Here is a 23,259-nt window from a genome sequence, read left to right as displayed (position 1 = left end):
ACCACTGCAGGAACAGACAACACAAAAACAGAAATCATCAAAATATCTCAAGAATAATAATTAGATATAACATATAATAACTTGAAAAAAACTTGGATACTGTAGGGTTAAAAATAGGAAAAGAAAAAGTGTATGCTGTATGTGTACTTATAAACAAATCTACATATATATATAAAATACTGGCAGGGGGCTGACAAACTGGTAAACCATTTCCATAAGGTCACCAGTGAAATTGTTCTAACAACATTTTCTTCCTCTGTTTTCATGCTTTCCTAATTTCTTTTAATGCCATCATACAATTTTTAAAAAGTACATTTATTATCTTCCACAAAGAGCTAACAACATTCTTACCGCACCCAATACTACCTGAATGGCAGTTAGTACCTAAAGAGAGACAAAGCATATTCTTAAAATTATTTTACCTATCGTTTTCTAGATGCTTGATGATTTGGGACCAGGCTAGACATCTCGAAAATGTTAACTGTGTTTCAGAGTTTTTGAATAAGCCAGAATCTTTGATGCTCTTAGTTAAGTTGAAAGGTAGATGAACCCCTTCAAAGACTCCCTATATTAGTATAAGGTAAAGGTCACAGAGTGACATGTGGCTCAGGCACAAACTAGTACTCTACTAATCTAGAGACCATGTTAACCACACCAAACTGCAGGGTCCCTGTAGATGATTAATACACTCCCCTTTTCCTCTGCATTTTCTTTAAACATAGTATTATCTCAACTGTTGGAAGAGAGAATGAATTGAAAGGGGCAAAATGCACAGAATTCCTTGGTGTAAGAGTCAAGTTTTCTCTGATCACTTTCCACAGGCTGTGTGGTGACTCGAACATCACAGAGTCAGCCGCCTGTCCATGTGGGGCAGCGAGGTGTGGAGGTCCCGGTGACGACCTTAACAAACAAGAGCGCTGAACAGGCACACTTCCTGACAACTTCATTCAAAATGCCTGCCATAAGCATTTTTCCTTACTGTTATGACACTGGTAGTTATTTGAAACCAGTATATATTATGGGAATGAGATTCAAACATTTTTGACTGTGGTTAAGGTTAGCGATCACTTCTATGTTGACAAACACAGTGGCCAGTTCTTTGTCATCATCTCTTATGGTATCTTAGCAACTTTTGATGCAGCTGACAATGCTCTCTTCCTTTAAACAACATCCTCCATTGGCTCCTGGCTCACCCAAATCCCCCCAAATCTCCTTCCAGCTTTGACTCTTTCTTCTCCGTATCCTATAATCAAACTTCTTAATGGTGCCTGCTGCCAAATGCTTATCTTGGAGCCTGACTCTCCTTTACCAGTGTTCCATTAGTGAGCTCACCCAGGTTCATGCCTTTACATGCCACTTACATGCTTACAAATCCTCAGTTAATAGCCTCAGCTAGGACATTTCTAGACCCACATATCTGAATGTCCACTTGACTCTCAATCTGGGTGAATAATAAACAGTTCAAACCTCTCGTGTCTACAACTGTGCTCCCAGTCTCCCTCGTCCACCCTTGATAAAGATCCTGGGCATAACCACACTTCAGTCAGGGTCCTGAGTCCCTCTGGGCAACTTCCTATAAAATTCAGTTAGAGCAAGAACCCTGCTAAGTCAGCTGAACCACAACGCCCTTTACCAACTACAGTATCTGATCACTGCTGATATCTGGCCGGATTCCTCATCCTCTATCAACCCCCAGGTAATGTCTGATCACCCTGGGCTGTTACATCTGTGTAGCTTAGACCCTCTGCTTACCCGTGATGTTTCCTCTTGGTAGTTTTCCATCCACTGACGCCAACCCTACTCTGTGGCTATAACTTCCTACTTGCCAAGGTTGTATTAGGAGTGGAGCCCAATCTCTCTTTCCCATATAAAACCTCATTGGAGTGTTCCCTACACCTATTGTGAAGGTCCTGAATAAAGTGCACCTTACCAGCTTTAACGAGTGAGATGAGATATTTCTTTTCCTTTCTACCCTCAAACCTGCATCCCTACAGGGTTTCCTATTTCAGCAGTTGCTTGGGACCCAAACCTCAATCTTCTACTCTTTCCTTTCTACCCACAAGCAATCCATGAGATGACACTACCCCATCATTCTGGACAAAATCTTGGATCATCCTTAATGCGACACATTCAAATTCCACATCTCTTCTACTAGGAAATCTGTTGGCTCTACCTCCAAATAAAGCAAATTTAACTACTTCTCACTGCCTCTAGTCCTTTCGCACCCAGGCCATCATCCTATCTCACTGGGATGATAACAGTGGCCTCCTAACACATCCCTACCATCTTGCCTAGTCCGCCCACAGGCAGCTTTCAAAAGGGCTTCTAAGAGTAATATACTTAAAGCATGACTCAGATCCTGACCCACCTCAAAGCCCATTGATGGTTCCCTATTTTACTAAAAGGCTAGGAGTCCAATGAGTCTTCATGCCCTACTCAGTCTGGCCCTTTACTTCTTTTTTTTGCACCCCCCCCAAGTCTATTTATTTATGTACTTACTATTTTAGGGATCTCTACACCTAACATGGGGCTCAAACTCAGGACCCTTGAGATAGAGAGCCACTTGTTCTTCCAATTGTGCCACCCAGGCACCCCCTACCTTGTTAAGTCTTGACCTTGCCCCCCAACCCCCACCATTTGATGACTTGATTTCAGCCACAGTAGCCAACTTGCTCTCTTTAGAACAAGCTACATCTTTGCTCAAATGCCTGTGCTTCACAGAGACCGACCCTGATTAGTTAGAGCTGGACACCCTTCCTCTAGCAATGCAATCTCCCATATCCTCCTGTATTTTCTCCCCAACACCTGCCCTCATGTATTTATATTTAAGTTTCACCACCCTCCTGGACAAAACTGTCCATTAGGAATACAATACCTGCCATATATATATGTATATTTGTAACCACATTGAAACAGATGAAATGAAGTTGAATAATTTACATTATTTAACCTAACATAACCAGAATATGATCATTTCAATGTGTCATCAAAAAAGAATAACTGTTCACATGTTTTTTTCCCTACAAAGTCTTTGAAATCCTTTGTGGAACTCACACTCACGCCCATGTAAGTTTGGGCTGACGGCACTGCAAGCATGTGGCTGGTGGTTTCCACGCTGGACAGGGTACATTTACTCTATTTTATTCTACTTTACTATATGCTTAGTCCATGTTTTAAAAATTCTTGGGCACAATCCACTAAACTGATTTCCTAACCCACAAATGGGTCCCAAGGCCCACTCAGCCAATCATTGCTCTAAATAAACTTCAAAGTATGTAATCTGTAATGAACAGATTTTAGGGCACTTTCTCTGACCTCCAGGGACTGCCCAGGTCCCTCTGAAAGGGTAAAAGGCTTCCAGAAACAAGAGGCCTGGAGGGATGGGGTGAGGAATTAAAGTCCCATGCCTATCCACAGACCAAAATCATCACCATCCATCCAGTGAGGCAATGCTGTTTTTGTTTTTAGTTAAAAGGTAATTTTAAATAACTTGCTGCACTGTCAGATAATTAACAAAATATCTAATTACTTATAATTATATAGTACATACATGCTAGTACACAATATTCAAGGGAAAATCTGCATGATTTTCACACTTCAAAAAGAGTACATTTGAAAAGAACAGAAAGATTTCAAGTTTTCCATTTTTCTCTCCTCCCTACCCCCCATGCAAAGGCCAGGGAAATACAATAGTTCAGATCAAGGAGAGAGAAGTACAAACATAAACGACTGATCCTCACTTTTCAATCGCAAACTCCCACTTACAAGGAGACTTATAAAAAGATACCATAAACTTCAAATCCGAACTCAGCTCTGGACAGAAGGGGTCAACTTTTAAAATGGATTCAAATTACAGATTCTACCATCAACAGACCATTTGCCCCTTGAAGCTTCTGCATATTACTATATACAAGGGAGTAATCAAGTCAAGGTTAACACAGATCTGCTCCCTTAAATGGGGTTGAGTTTTTGTACAGTTGAACTTCACATTTCTTCCTGAGGTCTTTGAATTGCCAAAGAAAGGCAATAGTCCCTCTGTCTCTGTTAAGCTGCTAGGCTATCACCTAAACTGAGAATCTCTTCCTAAGATGCTCAAGGTGAGCAACTGTGATGTTGGTGCCTTCGGCAGATGGAAGACAAAAACATCATTTTAAAAAGATGAATAAGACCACGTGTTTTTTGGTTTTGTATTTTTTGATAGTTCACGGTACAAAATAGGGCTACTTGGTAATTGCCGCAAAGACTGTCTTTACTACAAACTACGCCTTGGTGGGCATTTCAACAAGTGACTTCTGCTTGAAAACGAACTCTATTGAGCATATTTCTCTGGAAATCAATATTTAAGAAATTTTTCTCTTTGAATCTAACATTCAAGAGAAACAGCCCTTGTTTACAGAATAACTTAGTTTAGCATTATGGTTAACAATGTTTAAAAACAGCTAACTTAAAATGCAAACATTTAAATTTTGAAGTTTAACTGTTGGGAGGCCAAGTCAGTTCTATGAAAATATAAACAACATGAGGAACAGTAGATTTCCCCCCCAATTCCATCTCCTGTGAGACTATTTCAGGACACCATTTTGTTGGGTTTAAGAAGAAGACCTCAAACAACTCTAAGGTTGTAAGAGAGGTACAAATTTAAATGCTTGGGTTCAACTTTGAAAACACTATGCTGAAGGAAGAAAGTCACTCCCAAAAGACCACGTGTTGTATGATTCCATTTATGGGAAACGTCCCACTGAGGTCACTCTATACAGACAGAGAGTAGATTAATTGTCAGGTGCTGAGTTGAGGGGAGTAACTGTTAATAGTTATGAGGTCTCTTTCTGGGGTGCCAAAACTGTTCTGAAACTAGATTGTGATGATGGTTGCAAGCCCTGGGGAATACACTAAAAACCAATGAACGGGACACTTTAACGGGGAGAACGGTATTGTGTACGAATGATAACTCAATAAAGCTATTAACAAAATTCACATGCCTGACAACGTTCATAAAAGCTTTGGCATGAAAGATACAAGAAAATCAAGTTACGCTAACAAAGCGTCCACATAAGGCTAAAATATGTAAATCCCTATATGTTGATCTCCTTACTAGAGACCACTTTCTCACAGCAACCAATATTTGCCCTTCCTAACACATCATCATCATCATTCATAATAACTGTCTTCCCCTCTATAATATAAACAATATGAGGACAGAGACCATGTCCCTCTTTTTTTTTTTATGTTCATTTATTTATTTTGAAAGAGAGAATGAGAGTGCAAGCAGGGGAGGGGCAGAGAGAGAGGGAGAGGAAGACTCCCAAGTAGGCTCACGGCTGTCAGCACAGAGCCTGATGTGGGGCTTGATCCCACAAACAGTGAGATCATGACCTGAGCCAAAATTAAGAGCCAGATGGTTACCCATAAGAGTCACCTGGTGCCCATAAAACCATTTCCATCTTATGTACTGCCATGATCTTAGCAATCATGAGTAAATATCTACAACCATCAATAAATATCTACAGTGGGAATTTATGCATGTATGCAGTATGTATAAATGAAAGAACGGATGAAAGAAAGAAATCACTGGACTGGGGAAATCCAATCAATCAAGTTGTTGTATTTGAAATGTCCCCTTAAATCTGTTCTCCAAGTCTCCCATGCTCCTGGACATCTTGGCAGAAACACTTCCAGCAGCCATCGGAGCCTCTTGTGAACATGTAACTATAATCTTACCAATTAAAGGTCAATGGATGTGATGTGTGCATCAAAGAAACTCTGCCAGCCTTGGACTTCTCCACTATGTTTCACCCATCTAAGTAATAACAAAGTCCCAAGGTAGGAGAGCAAAAGAAAGAATCTGCCAGTTAAGCTAGACTGGCCAGGGTCGTATATAAGAAAATAGTCAACTTCTATTTTATTTAAGCCATTGTACGGTGAGGTCTCCATGTTGGGGCAGGCTAGTCTTTACCCTATTAAAACCGGAGCATGGATATGTGGGGAGAAGGAGGCGCGGGAAGGACTTCAACGCTCAACTGAACAGAACAAACCAGTGATTCAGCTAGTGGGGTCATCTGGTGGCTCAATGAAGACACATCAAATTGTTATGTCTCATTAACAACTTGATGAGTTAATAATCACATAATTCAAATGCTGAATTCTATAAAGTAGTCATTTTAAAAGTGATTCAATTTTGAATTTATTGCCACTAAATATTTAAATAAAATAAATACACACTTTGAGAAGAACTAATGGATATATTTAAATAGCTGAAAAGTCATTTTTACCTTTATGTGTAAACAAGATATAATTTACAATATGCAAGACACAATGAGTAGAGTTTATAAGGATGTGTTATACTCCTTGAGCCAACAAAAAAGAGCTCAGATTGGGGTAGGAAGCCATTACACTATCTTTTAGAATGTTTCTTAGCTCTTAAAAGTCACTGACAGCACAGAGCCTGTTTGGGATTCTCTCTCTCTCTCTCTCTCTCTCTCTCTCTCTCTTTCTCCTCTCTCTCTCTCTCTCTCTCTCTCTGTCTCTCACTCTCACTCTCATTGCCCCTCCCCCACTCTCTCTCAAAATAGACTTTTCAAGAAAAAGAAATTTTAAAAAAGCTTAACTAGTACATAAATGTGAAGCTTGAGGATGCCTAAAATCCTTAAAAATAACCAGTTAATTGCAACCTTGATGGTCTCAATGATTATCATTCACTCCTAATGCCATTCAGAACTGATAGAAGATGAATTTTATAAACTGGATTTGAATTTTAAGCAAAAATGCATGTAGGTGAAATGGCAATGTTAGGGAAACCAGAGAGAAAATGACATATAAACCTTGAGGAGGTCATCAAATTTAGGCCACCACGATAAAGTGATTTCAATAGAACTGTGAGCTGAGCAAGATGCCTCTTTAGGTCCTGTCTTGACATTCTCCATGACCGTGGGCAAGTTACTCATCATCTGTGGGACCACTTTCCCAGTGTGTGTAAAAGGCCTTATAACGATTACCACCACCCTTTCAAGAATGCTGGCAACCAAACTCATTCTGTAAAGGGCTCAGATCCACTTGGAAGGAAATGATTACATCACTAAGCAAGTAAGACAACGGTTATTTATGACTCGTTAGACCTTTGAATCTAAATGTGAAAAATGGCTTCATCTGTTTTTCTGAATTTGCCTGGCCACTTTCATGCACAAAACTAGCTTTTCCCATAGTGCCAACGTAGACATATTTATTTGCATCTATGCTGACTGTTAATGATTCCCAGATTTCAAATGCGGGCATGGCATTTACTGAGAGGCTCCTGGCATCTGAATCTACCTCATTTTGATGAAGTGAAGACGGGGCTGGTTTCTCGACCATCACTGGATAGTGTGATCTTCTCTGTTTAAGAGATATTCCCCAGGAAGAAACCCTTGCCACTCCAACCATCTTACAGATGCTGCTTAGATTTTACAGTTGAACAAACTTTTTTTCCCCTTTACATACAAGAGATCAAAATATATAAAAATTCACTTTTTTAAAAAGATGTTTTAGTGTTTATTTAGTTTGGGGGGGGAGGGGCAGAGAGAGGGACACACAGAACGCAAAGCAGGCTCCAGGCTCTGAGCAGTCAACACAGAGCCCGACTTGGGGCTCAAACTCAGGATCGGAGAGATCATGGCCCAGGCCGAAATCAGACACTTAACCGACTGAGCCACCCAGGTGCCCCAAGAATTCATTTTTTTAAGGATCTCTGAGCATATTAAAAGGTAAAAAATACATGCGGTTTGTTATTTAAGTCTATATGCCTTAATTGATTCCTAAAAGAAAATAAAATTTGAAACAAGGGTCAGATAAGAGAATTGATATTATAAAAGATAAACAAATTAAATAACACCATGTTAAGTGGGGTAAGAAAAATGAAGTTTGTATATAAAAAGACATCAATAACAAAAAGCTCGAGTGGAAAAAAAAGCTACGGAGTTTGAGCACAGTCTCTTACTCTGAGCTTCTGAGCACTCAAGTGTAAAAGAAAGGTTACATGAACTTCTTAATCACCTTCCTTTGCGTCATGACAAGAGCCATCAGGACAAAATTCACTGCCGTGCCTGACATTTGATCCCACGTTCCTTATTTACAGTATATAATATAGTACAATAAGCCATTCCTTGATATTAATTATTAAGAAACATTTTGTTTTCTCCCCATGGACTACCTCTCTTAGTCAACACTAATAAAAATTCCTGGAAACTTTTTTCCCCCCAAACTTGTTCCTGACTCACGGTGATTTAAACTTAGAACAGGATCACAGAAGCAGAAACAAATCACATCGCACACATGCGAGCGTCACATTTTCGGGACCTGGGTGTTAGCACAGGCCGTTACAAAGACATCACATCACAGGAAAGGTAATTCATGCTTACAGGTGATCCAAAGACGACAATGAAAACCCACTTATGAGGCCTGTATTCGAGGCTGTTGGGGTAATGTGATTCTCAAGGTGAGTATTTCATCTCTTCGATTACACATTCAGCCTCGTTTAATCTGTTTTTAGCTTTGCCAGGAACCTTTCCTAAAGCACAAGAGTTCAAACACCTGGCACAGCTCTGCAGGAGCAACGTCTGGGATGGACATCTCGCCGGGCTCAGCAGGACCAGGCGGGCACTGGCTGCCGAGCTGAGTAGCTGGGACAGAGAAGGAATGGCTCGCACAGCAGAAAATAATCTGTGCGGCCCTTGACAGGAAAAGCGTGCACATCCCTGAAACGAACAGAGCCTTCGTTTTTAATATTGGGCCACTGAGTCTCAGGGAGGGGAAAGGCTTTGTCAAAAGTCCTGCCTGACTCGATAACCCCAAATACTGCTTGGGATCAACCGTTTCAGTGCTGAGGCATAGGAAAGGGGCTGTCGTCTGCCGAGGGCCATCAGATACTCCCACAAAGCTTTAATTTCAACAACAAAGATGGTGAAATGGGGCAAGATGGATTTCTGACCGCACATCAAATGTGCCAGGATGCAACTAGAAAAAAAAACCCCATACCTGTGAAATAATGTGCTAGAACCTCAAAACAGGGAGATGAAACACAAAAGTAATCGGAGAATCTTTACATTATAAAGGTTCAAAACAAAACAAAACAAAACCCAAAACATGTTCAATGAAAGAATAAGAAGTCTCTGTCTTACCAATTTATAAACTTAATTTGGTAATATCTGAGTGAAGGTTTTGTACAACCAGGCCCTCAACCTGTTTTAAAAGAGATGCATATCTACTCAATCTAATGGAGCTATTATTGGCCAAACTTCAAAAATAAAATGAAGATGTTACTGGAGAAACATGAGCCGTTAAAATGACCTGCAAGATGAACTTGGGCGAGGTGAGCACCAGAGAGAGGCTGTGGAAATCAAGAAAATAATGTAGCATCCATAACCATTTTAAAGAGAATGCTTTTTCATTCTCCCTCCCAAAACTGAGTTTGAGACAATTTAATTTGGCTTTAATTCATCGAGCTACATTAGTCTCTCTGAAAACTTCTAATTTTAAAATCAAATACTCATTTCATTTCCAAGCAAGGTCAGAAGAACAAGGCAGCCTAGAACTGACATCACAGGGACGCGCCCCACGCGGCCCCACGGTTCTGTCAATGTGCCGTGTTGCTATGGTGCCTGACTATTAATTTCTGAAAGAACATGATTATAAAGCCACCAGATGAACATCAATCGGATGACACCACTTCAGCACAGAACCGTGACACGTGCCACTCTTGTCTGGAGCAAGTTAATTTTTATGAATCACCACTTCTGTGATGTGCATATGCCTTTCTAACTTTACATCCACCAAGTCAACAACCAAAAAACCAAACAAACTTGAGCTTCAACAAAAAGGGGAAAGTCGGATCATATTTGGGAGAAAAATGTCACTCTGTGGACCATCTCTCAAGGGCAGTCTTTTCTTTAAACATGCCCCAAAAGATGCTGTTACATACATACTTACATAAATAAATTCACAGACATCTGGTAGCTACGTAGATCGGAAAAGAAACTGAGCTCTACCTAGAGGAGGTAAATACAGCCCTAGATATAATTCCACGAATCATACCGCATTTACCTTTTTTGGCTTCTGGAAAGCAATCTTCAGGTACAGTCACCTCAAAAGGTCACTTCTTACCCTGAAAACAAAAGAGAACATCAAAATCTGAATGTCAAGAGAAAGTAGCAACTGCCTATTTGCCAGGGATAGATGTAAAAAAACTCTCTCACAGCTCATGGCAAACGACTTGCAGAGTTCATCAAAACAAGTCCCAGGACCACTGATCTGGCACACTGGCCGGGGAGCCCACCAAGACAACAAAAACAATGTGGGTGGAAGAAATAAAGGGGGAAACGTTGTGAATTTTGCGAATGAACTTTTCCTCATCCTGTCATCTATCAATTTATTTTCGTGTGCACTAATACGGGACTCATAGGCTTTTGTTTTTGGAAACCAGACTGCTCCTTGAACAGGTCTGTTTGGTGAGCGTCCACAACATCTCTGATTTCATGGAAGCAGAGGCTTGTGGGATTCCCCTCTCCCTTAGGAAGAGAGTGAGATCTGACAGACAAGATGCTTTATGCCACCCTTGACCTTCCAAAATGAAAAGGGGCACCAGGATCTTCAAGTTTGGAGAGGGGTGGAGGCTTAATCAGTTGGTGAAGGCTGTTTACACACTGTTTTCCACTTAGCATCTATCTCCCAGATCCACTAAGTTAAATAAAAATGGTTTGTGTCAGATGAAATAAACAATTGAAATTGAGCTCCCTAAAACACAAAGAAAGCCTGGAACATGTTTTATCCCACATCTACTCCTGCCTCTGCACACTCTCTTATGCAAAACAGTGTGTAATCCTTTAAGAAACATTACAAGCTGCCTCTTTCTGCCCATGTAACTGGGATCAACATATGGCACAAGTGAAAAGAAAAACATTTGTTTATTAATTTAGATCAAGTTACCGGCAGGGCAGAGGAGTCATTCCACATCAGCTGACCAAATGCTCCTGTGATTTTTTTTTTTTAAGATGCTAAGATCAGACCACCATTTTACTAAAATGTTAATATCCTTTTGCTCACTCTTCAGGACAATATGTAATGAAGTGGCTTTAATTTTATACAGAATATAACCCTGCTTATCCCTCTGCTTTCAGCCCTGAATGTGGCAAGGCAAACATTATTGAGAAGAGTTAAATCTTATTTCACAAGGGCTAAAATTTGAAAGTGGCACTTTGGTGAGCACTATCTTTGAGGAATTGAGATGAGGCCAATTTATGACATTTCCACAAGCAAGTCGATGCAGACTCTTGCCATAGAGACTGGAAAAAAATGCAGGCTCTGAGTGAAATCATAATTTTCATGTTTACTGTAAGAGGAAATTGGAGGTTTTCACCATAAATGTTCACCATTTGGGTGGGGGAAAACCCTAGCCGTGGGACTTAAAATTACTATTTTGCAACCTGCCCCAAACCTTTTTGTTTTTACACAAAACAATTCAAATTGAAAATGAAAATTTTGAGACACACGGCTGATGTGTGAGTCCAAAATTGGTTTCTCCACTGGTGAGGACTGTCACGAGGCCTCTAGTGGTGAGCGGACGATGATGTGGGGGTCCTCGGGGTCGTGGGGAGAGTGGCAAAGCAGCCCCCCGGGCCTCCCAAGTGAGAAGAGCTCATCAGACACAAGAAACAGCAACGATCCTACCCCCCAGAAATTTCCATCTCATCGCCCGCCATTGCTCGGGCGATCTTAAACAGAAACTGAGTGAATTGGCGGATTCCACTCAACGCAAGGCAAGAAGAGCCATTCTCCCTCCTTTTTCCTTGAGATGGTCTCCAAGGCAAGCTCTCTAAACGAATTTTCATGTTAATCTATTGAGTTGCATCTATTTTTTGCACGTTTGGCAGTCAGAGCTATATAGTATTAGACTTTGCAAGGCAGATGAGACTGCTATCATATAGGCCTGGCAAACAACTGGACCTTATTAAAATTTAATTACAAAAAAAAAAACAAAAAAAAGAAAACACTGCAAAAATGCCTGCTTTGAATGCGGTTATCTAGAGCCCGGTATTCCGGCCCGTAGGAGGATTTCGGGTAAGGACTGGGTCTGCTTCTACGCCCACCGGTCTACGCAGCACAGAGTATAAGTGAATAGAGAGCAAAATTATACGCCGATTTACCTTCACAGGTTTTACAGGTGTAGTTTTCCCCAGGGAAATAAAATTATACAACTGAGCCTCCAACTTACAATTACTAAAGCAATACAGGATCATCTACTTTTAATTTTTACTAATACCAAAAAAAAAAAATTGACGGTGGGATACGAGTCCTGTTTCCGCCATGGTGAGGTTCCATACGTTTTAATGCATATCCACATCTTACCACCGATTTATGTATTTCTGTTGATTTTAGTTTTTAGTATACGTTAGCCAAGTCATCAAAAAGGTATTTTCTAGCATTGCAGAGAAAAGATGAATAGTTCAACGGCTGTTTGCCATCATGCTAAATTAAATGAAATGTGTCAATATAATAGACAAGAAAATTAGGGCGTAGGACTGGGGCCTGAATCTGCATCACTCTGAGCCTGGAAGAATCAGAAGTCACCAATGAGGACAACAGGCTGCATGTCATTTTTTTTTCCCCAAAGTATAAACTTCCATTTCCAGAACGGTTTGCTTTTTTCTTTTCTAAACACTTTTACTTATCAAATATATCCACTATTTACCTGAACACTTATGCCCAGCACCAGCCTCAAAACTAAACTTAGGTAAAGCTTTTGGGGTTTTTTTTTCTTTTTAAGATAAAAGAAACATATTCCCCTTCAGCCCACTTCTCTTCTTTTAAAATGCTGTTACCATCTGAATTGCATTTTCTTTTTGTCTCTTTCTGAAGTTTCCTATTGGTTTTAGGTTTTAAAGGTGAGCTAGGAATACGGTAAATAGAAATGACTTATTTTCCTATATGTCACTCTCTGTACAGTCAAGATCCTGTGAAAGCTAGAGCTGCTCCCGTTGTGGCCTCCTCACTGGTTGCGATCATGTTGTTTATGTGAGTCAATGTGCTGACCGTCAAGACCTTGGGCAAGACACCCATCTTCCACAGCAACCCACTCATGAGAAAACGTAAGGTTCTCTCCTCTTCCCCCACCTTCCCTCCTCTTAGGGACTTTATTCTGTAGCCCTCTTAGGTCACCACAATGTTTCAATGTCATACTCTGTATGGGTGTCCTTTGCCCCTAATTTTATCTGGTAATAAATAATACATGAGGCCCACGGGCACGGCCCAGTTGGAACCAAGAGCAGGTAAACATGGAGGCTTGACTTCATTTCACAAGACTCAAAATGAACAATATGGTCTCTACTCTTCCCACTATCAGTACCCCCCCCTTTCTTTCATGGCAGCTAAAGGAAATGATTTGCATCAGGATTTCTGCATTATGTTTCATTTTATACAAATTTACAAAAGGACCTTGATGGATGACCAGCGTGTTTCATCTTAACCTTGAGTCCCCCAAATGATGCCTTAAATCCACTGTGCACCAGTGTCACTGGGGATGCGAGGGTGTCATGGCCAGCTCCTGGCCCACGAGGAAGGTAGCAATTTTCTCTTAGAGTCCAGGAACATGGTTCAAACTTCCAGTACCCCAAATACTCCAGTCAAAGGACACAGACTTCACTTAAGAAAACAAAGGTCTGTAGGGGCCAACTTCCCAGAGACTGCTGTCTCTAGCCAGTGACTCCGAACACGTGGATGTTAATGTCTTTTCAAAGATTTCTTAGAAAAACAGGAGCATAACACACATTTGCCTAGATGAAAAATGAGAGTACAAGGGTCACTTCATTTCCTGCACTCGAGACAAGAAAATCCACTCAGAAATCAACCGCAAAGTTGTTGTTGTTGTTTCTTCTCTGCTCTAATAACTTCAATATTGAGTCAGGCTGACAGAAAGAAAAAGCAAAGAGGGAAGGAAGGAAGAGAGAAAAGAAATAAGAAAAGAAAAAGGAGAAGAAAGAGAGAGAGAAGGGGCCAGGAGCGCAGAAGAGGTGGGGGAAGGAAAAAGAAGGAAGGAAATCCGAAAGGAAAGAAAGACAAAGTTAAAGCTGGACAGTTCGGGCCTCCGGGACCCCACCCGGGCGTCCTGGGTGACCACTGCTACATTTCTTGTACTTCAGTTTACCAAAGAAATCAACCCCAATGTCCCCTCCTACGGGTGCATGGAGCACCTTGCTTCCTTTCTCCCCACCCTCTGCGACTCGCCAGATCATGGAGCCTAACTTTGGGGTCCATTCTAGTTAAGAGAAACCAACAACAACTAGAAGGTTAAGCCACAGGGTCAAGGCAACCCCAGCCTAGGCGCACCGGCGAGATTACCGGAGGCTGGGCATGTCAGTGGGAGAAACTACTGTCTCTTCCCTTCCAGAAAAGTAAAACCTTGGCCCTGGTCATGTGAAAATATTTTATAGGTATCCTTTAACAGCCTTTAAATGTTGAAACCTAAAAACAATATTTGCTGTTTTCTCTTTGAAGCTCTAACAAAGCCTTTGTTTTAGATTTACCTTTAGTGGGCAATAAGAGTTAATAATCAAATCCATCCCAACCCCCACAGATGTTAAACAAAAAGATAAAAGAAATGCAAATAGCTATTGTCATGGAAAGTTAAAGTACCTGTCTGTATTTTTAAGTGAAAACTATTATCTCTATCAATCAAAATTTAAGAATACAATAGCGCTAATCACAGAAGGTGCTCTCACAGAGTTACTTTTCCTCATATGAAAAAAAAAGTATTTTTCCCCTTAAAAACCGAGTATAAAAGTCATATACTTACAATTAGATAGGGTATTTGTAATTTTATTATTAAAAACCTTCAGCAGCCTTACTGTTAATAAATGCTTCGAAGTCTCTAGACTGATCTGCACCCAAGAAGACCCAACTCCCTACATATTTTAATAAGGTTGATGAAATTTTATTTAAATTCTCACAGTTTCCCACCTGCGAGGGAACAGCACACTCTTCTGTTGAAAAGAGTTACTCAAACAGAGGCAACAGTTCACTGGGAATGAAAACTCCCTCTTTTACACCCTGGACACAATTCCCAGTCCCTGGAATATCTGGACATAGGACATCTCTTCCTTGGATGGTGCACCCCTCTCAGTGGTGACAGGTCATTTTTGAAGGTATAACACTCGGCAAGCAAGCAGACTCCTATCATCACAGCCCAGAATGATCTAAGGGCACAGTGCATCAATTTTTCTGAGTCTTTTTTTTTTAATCCACTTTTTAAAAAGACTGGATTAGACCCTGAATATGGTGCTTTCTAAAGACAGTACAGGAACAAAAAATAGCAAGACCCCAGATAGTAAAACAAACAGCTCAAGATTAAAATTCCTAGAGCAAATAGTTAAGCCAGGATGCCATTATGCAGCCTGAGCCTGGATGGATGTCTCCTTTACCGTGGGGCCAAGAGGCTGTCATCTCCGCCCCCCCCCACCCCCAGCGGGATCAGATTTCCTTCCCTCCCGACCGCCTCTCTGAGCATCATGGCCAACCTCTCTAGTGTGCTATTAATATCAATGAAGAGACGATTCGATTTCCACTGAAGAAAACCCTTCCTATTCCGGCACAGACCTTCGGGGAGGACCCTGGCCCGGGTATAGACAATACAGCAGCAGAGTTTCACTGCTTTCTTACAGTTCGGTCTTGCACACTGTTTGAAGGCTTTTAGCAAACAATGGCAGCATTATCTCCAGGACAGTTACAAAACAGGATTTGTTAGGACAAAGAATAATAAAGCTGTTCCTCCCTCCCTCTCTCTCTCTTCCCCCTTACCCCCCCTCCTCCCCACCCCAGTTCCAAAGAGGCTCTCTCTGCCAGTCCAAAATCCAGCCACGGTTCCTAAGAGGCACCTGCACTCGTCTATTTCAACGCGGCCAGTAACTGACAACGGCCCAGGAACCAGGACCCAGGTCGCTGGCAGGAGGCGCCCAGAGGAGCAGGAAAGTAGCCTCTCAACATTTGTAAAATGAAACAAAGTATCAGCCTTGGCTTCGCACACACTTACCCGTTCATGCTGAGGAAGGAAAGCTTTGGGGCCGGAGAGGCAATTTTCACACAACGGAAGAAAGTTGAGAGTTTGTAAGGGAGAAACTACAGGCGCTCAGAAGCCTGCGGGCTCTCAGGGCTCCCAAGCTGGCGGCAGTGTGAGGAAGGACTGAAGGTATGTGGGCTAAACACAACAAAAGCCACTGCCTTACTCTAGATTAAATATGCAGGAAGAGGCCCCTTTGCATAAACACAAACACTCAGCAAATGAATAACTGGCTCAATCAGACGCCTGCTGTGCCTTCTACCTGTCCTCTCTCTGACAGGCGACACCGCCTGTTTCAGGGCACAAGGACTAAACAGGAGACAGTTAAATGTTATGTTGCTGTAATAACAATTAAAATGAATTGCATTCATTAGTAATTAAGAACTCACTCCTGGGGGGGGGGGGGAGGAGAATATAGTGCTATTGTTTTATCTCCAGCTACTTCAAAAAGAAGTTGGGATAAGACTCATCACTGGAGTTTTACCATAGCTTGCATTTAAATCTCTAACATTCCATGAAAGTTAGCAACAATCACGTTTTTCAGCCAGGATATAAGGTCAGAGATATACCTGATATATTGTTTTTGTTGTTGTTGTTTGATATTGTTTTTGTGCTTTGCGGCACTATGAACTGATACTTGGGAAAGGTCTATTTTATATATGTATAAAGATTTACATATATATACAGACACCCATATATGTATAATAATTTACATATATAAATTACACACATACCCATATATGTACATGCACATACACGTGTATATAGTCACACAGATAATAGTGGCACATACTTAATAAGAGAAGATAAACAAAAACCATGCCACTTTATACTCTTTAGTTCACTAATGACTGATTTAAGGAACATAATTTGTGTCTCCAAAAATACACCCCAAATGCCTGCCTTTCAAATGTCATCAATCCATGACCACTCATTTAAAAACATTATCCATATATTAGCAGAGATGCTTTTAACTGAGTGGCCTCAACCACTTATAATTTCAATTAAACAACATAATTACAGTCAACAATTTTCTCCATTTCGGCAGAAAATATGCCATACCTCAACATAATTTGTCCTCAGAACCGAGGAATTGAAGCAAAAGGAAAAACACACAGGCACCAGGAACTCACAAGTGCCTTTCCTCCGCTGAGAGAGTCAACTCACTCACCTCTAACTTCTTACTGTATGTTTGGGCACATGTTGGTCTTAGTAACTACTTATTTTTTTAAATAACTTTTGTAGCTTTAAATGATTTCGATTGAAACAAATAAGATTAGGTTCATCTGCTTCCTTCTAACGCCACATAGTAACGTGGGGGCGAATCCACAGGATGTGTCATTACATTACCACTTGGACCAAACAGCACAGGGCACACACCCTTCACAGCCTCCGAGAACGCACCGCAATTATGCTAGCCAAGGGAAATAAGGCAGCTTTTTCTATTTCAAAACCAAGTTCTATTTTATTAACACAGCACTGCTTTCTGGCTGTATCATCCTACTGCAAAAGCAAATGGATAATACTGAAAAGTTGGGGAAAAAATTACAAACGGGTAGAAAACCCCAGGTCAAACATACATTATGGCCTAACTTGGAGGGAAAAAAATGTTTAAAGATTCCTACCCCCCCACCTTAAAGAATCAAACACAGGTTCCTAAGAAGGGTTCCCAAAGAAACTAAAGATGCCTATTTTCTTCACCATTTTGTTTCGAAATGACCTTCCAAATAAGGTGTTAGATAACCCACTTCCCCAGACAATAGTGATCTAACCTTGATGCAAATAAACCATAGAACAAAATTTAATCAGTATATCACTGTGAAAAAGCCTTTGTCCATCCCAATGGAGCTTCTAATGACTGTTTTGGCAGTTCTGGCGGGTAGTTATGCTTCCTAGCTCATCTATATCTCATACTGGTTGAGCAAGCTAATGGAAGTGCTGTTAGTGGAATCCAATATTAATGCTCTGCATCATGCAAACCTGGATGCAACTGAATATATTATACAATTATAGGTAGTATCTAATTCCATAGGTATTAGACACTGCACCCGAAATTAATATTTTAATGAGGACACTGAAATAAAGCAGACAGTCCAGGTAAGGGATACACGCACTGTGGCCCTGCTAAGCTTCCTGCTGCCAGGAATGCTGGAGACTGCAGCAGGCGGCACAGACACGGGGACTGTGACAAAAATCCGAACGCGAGCTTTAGATGCTGAGTGACACATACTGATGCACAGAGTCAAAGATGTCATCCTCACGCGAGCGCCACTGGCTGTAAGCTTGAGCGAGAATGAAGGAAGAAAAAATGGGGGCGGGGGAGTCGCAGGGAGGCCTCCAGAAAATAAACAGGGTGTACAGTTTCAAAGGCTGCAGACACAGACATTTCATTGTTCAAGCCAATTATCAGTGGAAAATAATAACAACAGATGGATTCAGAGTCACTGACTTTTCATATGCACTTCATCTCAGCGGAACAGATGATGAAACGCGAGAGCTATCTCAAAAAGGCAAAACATCTTTCAGTAAAAGAACTCTACAGTCCAGATGGGGACCTTCTAAGGCTGCTGATTATCTTCTTATAATGTTGTAAGATAGACTTACTAAAACATTTCAAGAACCGATCAGATAGGATGCGCACAATGGCTTCATTATTGGAAGGAGTCACCTCAGACTTGTGACTTAAAGAGGCAGAGATTTCAATAAGGTGAGGACTGTAAGTTTCCTGTTTTTGCATCAGGGACTGCAGGTTCCAACTCAAGCTGGAAATCTGTGCACGACAGAGAAGAAGCCGGCACCCAGGGATCCCGCATGCATGCTCTCCTCTCGTTTGAGCAAAGCAAAACGAGATACGCTGGATTGTGGAAAGGACATTACATTATTCTGAGCCAGTCGATCACAAGTGGGGGGGGCCCTTCAAAGCAATTCCTCATTAAAAGCGTCCGGTGAAAAAATATTACCTCATATGCAGTTAGACCATCTTCACTATCCCTTGCCATTGGTGATCACAAAACATAATTTGCTTTCAGGAGGAAATAAATATAAATTTCAAGGGTGGGGTGATCCACAGTCCTGAGGAAAGCCAGCCAAACACCCCGGCTCAAGGAAAGAAAGCCACCAAACCTATCCCCAAGCGTTCCCACTCCACTTAAATCCCAACCCAGGCTCGCTGAGAAAACACAATAGGTAAACCACAACCCGAGAAGCGGCTATCAGTAATAGAAAAAGTTAAAATTTCTAATCAGATAAGCCTCATTACTATTGGAAAAACAACCTATCCGCTCCGTCTCTCTCCTTCCATCCCTCTCTCGTCAACTCTACATTTCTAATTTTGCAAAAATCTTTCTCTGGATGGACATAATGTGGCTGACACGAGGGTGCTAAGAAACAAGAAAAGCAGCTCCCCCACTATTTACTAACATACTTAACATTAAAAAAATATGTTTATAAATACACTGTTGACTTCACAAGTTTATAACGTAAGTAAAAAAAATTTTTTTCTTAGAGCAAGGCTTTTCTTTCAAAGTACTCTGACAAAAAAGCAAATTCACAGCAGAACATACAAGCATGAAGAAAATATCGCCAAGGGCAAAATTCTGCAACTGCTTTAAGAAGCAAACAAGAACACAAAAGATGTGTAATACAACCATCTGGCTCTCCTCATACTATATCAATGCCTCAACTTTACCGCCCCCCCGCCCCCACCCCCTGAGCCAGCCCACACCAGTGCCACAAAACCAAATGGCTTCACTTATGTTTCCTGCACGGCAAATTTACACAATGCGCTAGGAATGCAAAAGTTGATTTTTACACATAAACTAGTATCTTAAAATTTTCCCCCACTTCGACTATTTTGTGGAACCTCACAGTGATAAAGACGTCCTCACACGTACAGATATACTTAGGCTCAAAAGAAGCCCCCTTCAAAACTTGAATGTGTTTTCTGCTATTATCAGACATGAGACACGGGGATAGGAAACACAAATCCTGAAATTATTCCCATTAGACTGTTACTTTTTTCTTCTTTTTGCTCTACATTGCGGGTCATTTCCCCTACTTATTATGTGAAAGAACTTCATTCATTTTTTGATCACCATCCTTGAACATCTGCATGCCGACTGGAAATTGTCCTCATTTGGTTCGCTCTACAAACATTTCCCTGCGGTGTCAGAGGCTTGCTGGACACAGGATGACCCAAATCACCATCTTCCCAGAGAAGACTAGAACGCGCCTGTACATTAAACCAGAAACTTTACAATTTAATAATTTAAAAAATCTTCTATACACAGGTAGGCTGAAGCATATTATTTACTTATGTACTCGTTTGGGAAGGCATTTATATTAGGTATCGGAAAAGTTACTGCACATCTGTAGGTATCCCATTGCTTCCAAAGGTGGGAATGAAGACTGTGAATTCAGACCTCTGGGTAAAATGGGTTATCATAAATGGGTCTTACAGAGGGAGCAACAATCAAAAAGAATAACAACTGGGGAAAAGATACTCTTTATAGGCCAGCTCTCTGCTCTTCTGCCAGGGCCACACGGGAGGCAGGCGGTGCACATCAGGAGAGCGCTCTGGGTTGGAATCAAAACTTGCGTGTGGGCGTCCATGTCTGGCTTATTTCTTTCTGTTTGATTGCTGACAATGGTTTTCCACCTTCCTTGCATCCCTCTCCATGTTCCAGGAGAAGAAAGCCATGCCTAGTTTCTCAAGGAGCTCATTTTCGATTCCCTTCTGGGTGTTTCTGCCCAGGACCACAGAGGCTCCTCGTCTGGACAGCAGTGGTAATCTCGGGACACACACAGCGGATCCAGCCACCAAACAAGGGATTCCGCTAATTGTTTAAGCCTGCTCTAGTGTCTGGCCACCAGTTGGCAGACACGACTCATGGCTGCCTACCAGTCCTAGGTTAGCACAGCTCGAGCCAGATGACAAGCTCTCAAAGATATTCTTCCCAAGGCCACATCTGGCTCCTGGCGGCTCCAATCTGCTTGCTGCTCAACGGATTTTGTTTGGTTTTTCTGGGAAAGGTTAGGCAACAGATAAAACCAGTTGTGTTAATCTTGACTGTGTGCACTCCACGCTGGGGACAAATTATCAGACTATAAGCTCCATGAAGGCAAGGACTTTGTCTTGTGGGCTGTACTGTATGCCACCACATGGCAGTGGCTGTGTACAGTAGTTGTTCAATAAATGCATGTGGGATGAGTAACACTGATCAGCATGTAAGTGGAATAAAAACATTTCTGTGTATCATTCTTGCTCTTCTATTGCTATTGTTACATGCGCCATAGCTTACACCTGGGTGCACACAGAAAAGACCCCGAGTAGCTCCGAGGTTGAATTTTATCGTCAGCATGTTGACCCACAGAGAAAGACACTCAAGAATGAACCTACTCACACAGTCAGTCAGGCGGGCAGCCTCCCAAAAGTCTTCCCTGAAAAGAACGGCCTCCTGGCATTACCCACTGTGCCCACCTTAGTGGTCCTTAAACTGCAAACCTTGGCAGCTATACACCTACGGGGCTTGCAAATGACTTGAAAGTAAAAACTTACCTTTTGGCCAACAGAAAAATGCCAAATGATGAGGCAACTTTTCCTGGCACCTTTTCATCCCACTTCCTTTCCCATGCCTCTCTTCCTGAATTCCCGGACATTGGCAGATCCCAGTTCCCTGTTCCACTCAACTCTGACCCCTCTCGTGGCTTTTCCACACCTCACTGCCTCTCCAGACCCCATGAGAAACATGCTCACAAGCGCCAGTGTTAACTTAGAACCAGGTGGGACCCACCCTCCCGGCTCCTTAGGTAGAAAGGTTTCTGACATTTATGGGATGCTATGTTGATAATATTGATGCTAGTGGGTCTTTAATCCTTATGACAATAGAACTCCACTAAATACCCCCAGAACTTGAGAGAGGACCAGGGACATTTGGTAGAAGGCTGGCATGGCTGTTCACATATGATGCTGCTTCCCCAATACAGCAAGTTAACGTTCCTAAAACAAGAATGGCTGAAACGGGCAGATGACTTTGACAAGCTCAGCATATGGTCTTCAACGAAGCAAAGCTACTCAGAAGTGCACTAGATGAAGCTGTTGCCTGAACTCTCTCCCTTTTCTGTCATGTAAGGCAGTGGGGGTGGGGTGGCGGTAAATCTTTTCAACTATGATGTGAGTTGCTGAGAGGTGCACCGCATCCGCTAGGGACATCTCAGGCTTCCAGGGCCCTTTGGAAGGAACTGCGTGCCTCATGAAGGGTGGGCCAGGAAGACCCACCCCTAAAAGTTCATCCTTTCCTTTGTTCCTATTTTCTGGAATTACTTTAAAAATGGGAGACTGGCTTTCCAGAATCCCACAATCACAATGAAAATTTAAGATAATCAAGGGAGAAGCAGGACAACAGGATGCAAACGCCTGAGTCCAGTCTTTCACTGGGAACAGGCCAGAATGTAAAAACCACCGAAGGAAAACAGAATTTTTTTTTTTTTAATTAGAGGAAAATGTCAGGGGATGGGGGCAGGATGCTAAGGCTGACCATGTACAGAATGAATTTCTTTCGTTTTTTAATGTTTATTTACTTTTGGGGTAGAGGGACAGGGAACCAGAGGATCCAAAGGAGGCTTCCCGCTGATGGCAGAGAGCCCGATGCGGGGCTCGAACTCACAAACTCTATGATCATGACCTGAGCCAAAGTCCAATGCTATCCAATGCTTAACCGACTTAACAAGTGGCCCGAATATCTTTACTTCTTAATGCTTTCTTGGGCTGCCCCAATTAAAACTAAGTACTATATGATATCATGTGGCACAGTCTAGTTTGATCTAGGATAGTTCAGTCCTTATGAGCACAGACTCTAGGGCTCTGAGTTCTAAACTTGGCTCTGCTGCTTACTGGCCTTGTAATCTCAGGCAGGTTACTCAAGTTCTCTGCCCCTCAGGGTCCTCCTCTGTAAAACAGGCTTAATTAGAGTACGTAATGTGCTTCTGAGGGATAACCACGTTAACGGAGAAAAGTGCTTGCACAAGTGACTGGCACCTATGCCTCATTTCTGCCATCTGAACGAACTGTTAATACTATCTGGTGATCTGCCCCGCTGACCGGTAGAGAAATGGAGGGAATGCATACCATATTTTAAACTTTAGAACACGGTGCTAAAATAAAATCAAAGTACATACTCCGCCCC

At 41.7% G+C, this 23,259-nt stretch overlaps 1 protein-coding gene across 6 annotated transcripts in view; it reads right to left on the bottom strand.

Annotated features, from left to right (window-relative positions):
• The window catches only part of FOXP1 (forkhead box P1), a 383,317-nt gene that overhangs the window by 319,312 nt on the left and 40,746 nt on the right, over window positions 1-23,259 (bottom strand). For all 6 annotated transcript variants that reach the window (XM_029918730.1, XM_029918734.1, XM_029918735.1 and 3 more), the window contains exon 3: window positions 10,072-10,132. The gene's annotated coding sequence lies outside the window, so the exon portion shown is untranslated. The remainder of the gene's footprint in view (window positions 1-10,071; window positions 10,133-23,259) is intronic.

Source organism: Suricata suricatta, chromosome 12 (assembly GCF_006229205.1).
Source record: "Suricata suricatta isolate VVHF042 chromosome 12, meerkat_22Aug2017_6uvM2_HiC, whole genome shotgun sequence".
Lineage (NCBI taxonomy): Eukaryota > Metazoa > Chordata > Mammalia > Carnivora > Herpestidae > Suricata > Suricata suricatta.
The sequence above is the reverse complement of the archived record's forward strand: the minus strand, read 5'-3'. Positions and strand labels throughout refer to the sequence as shown.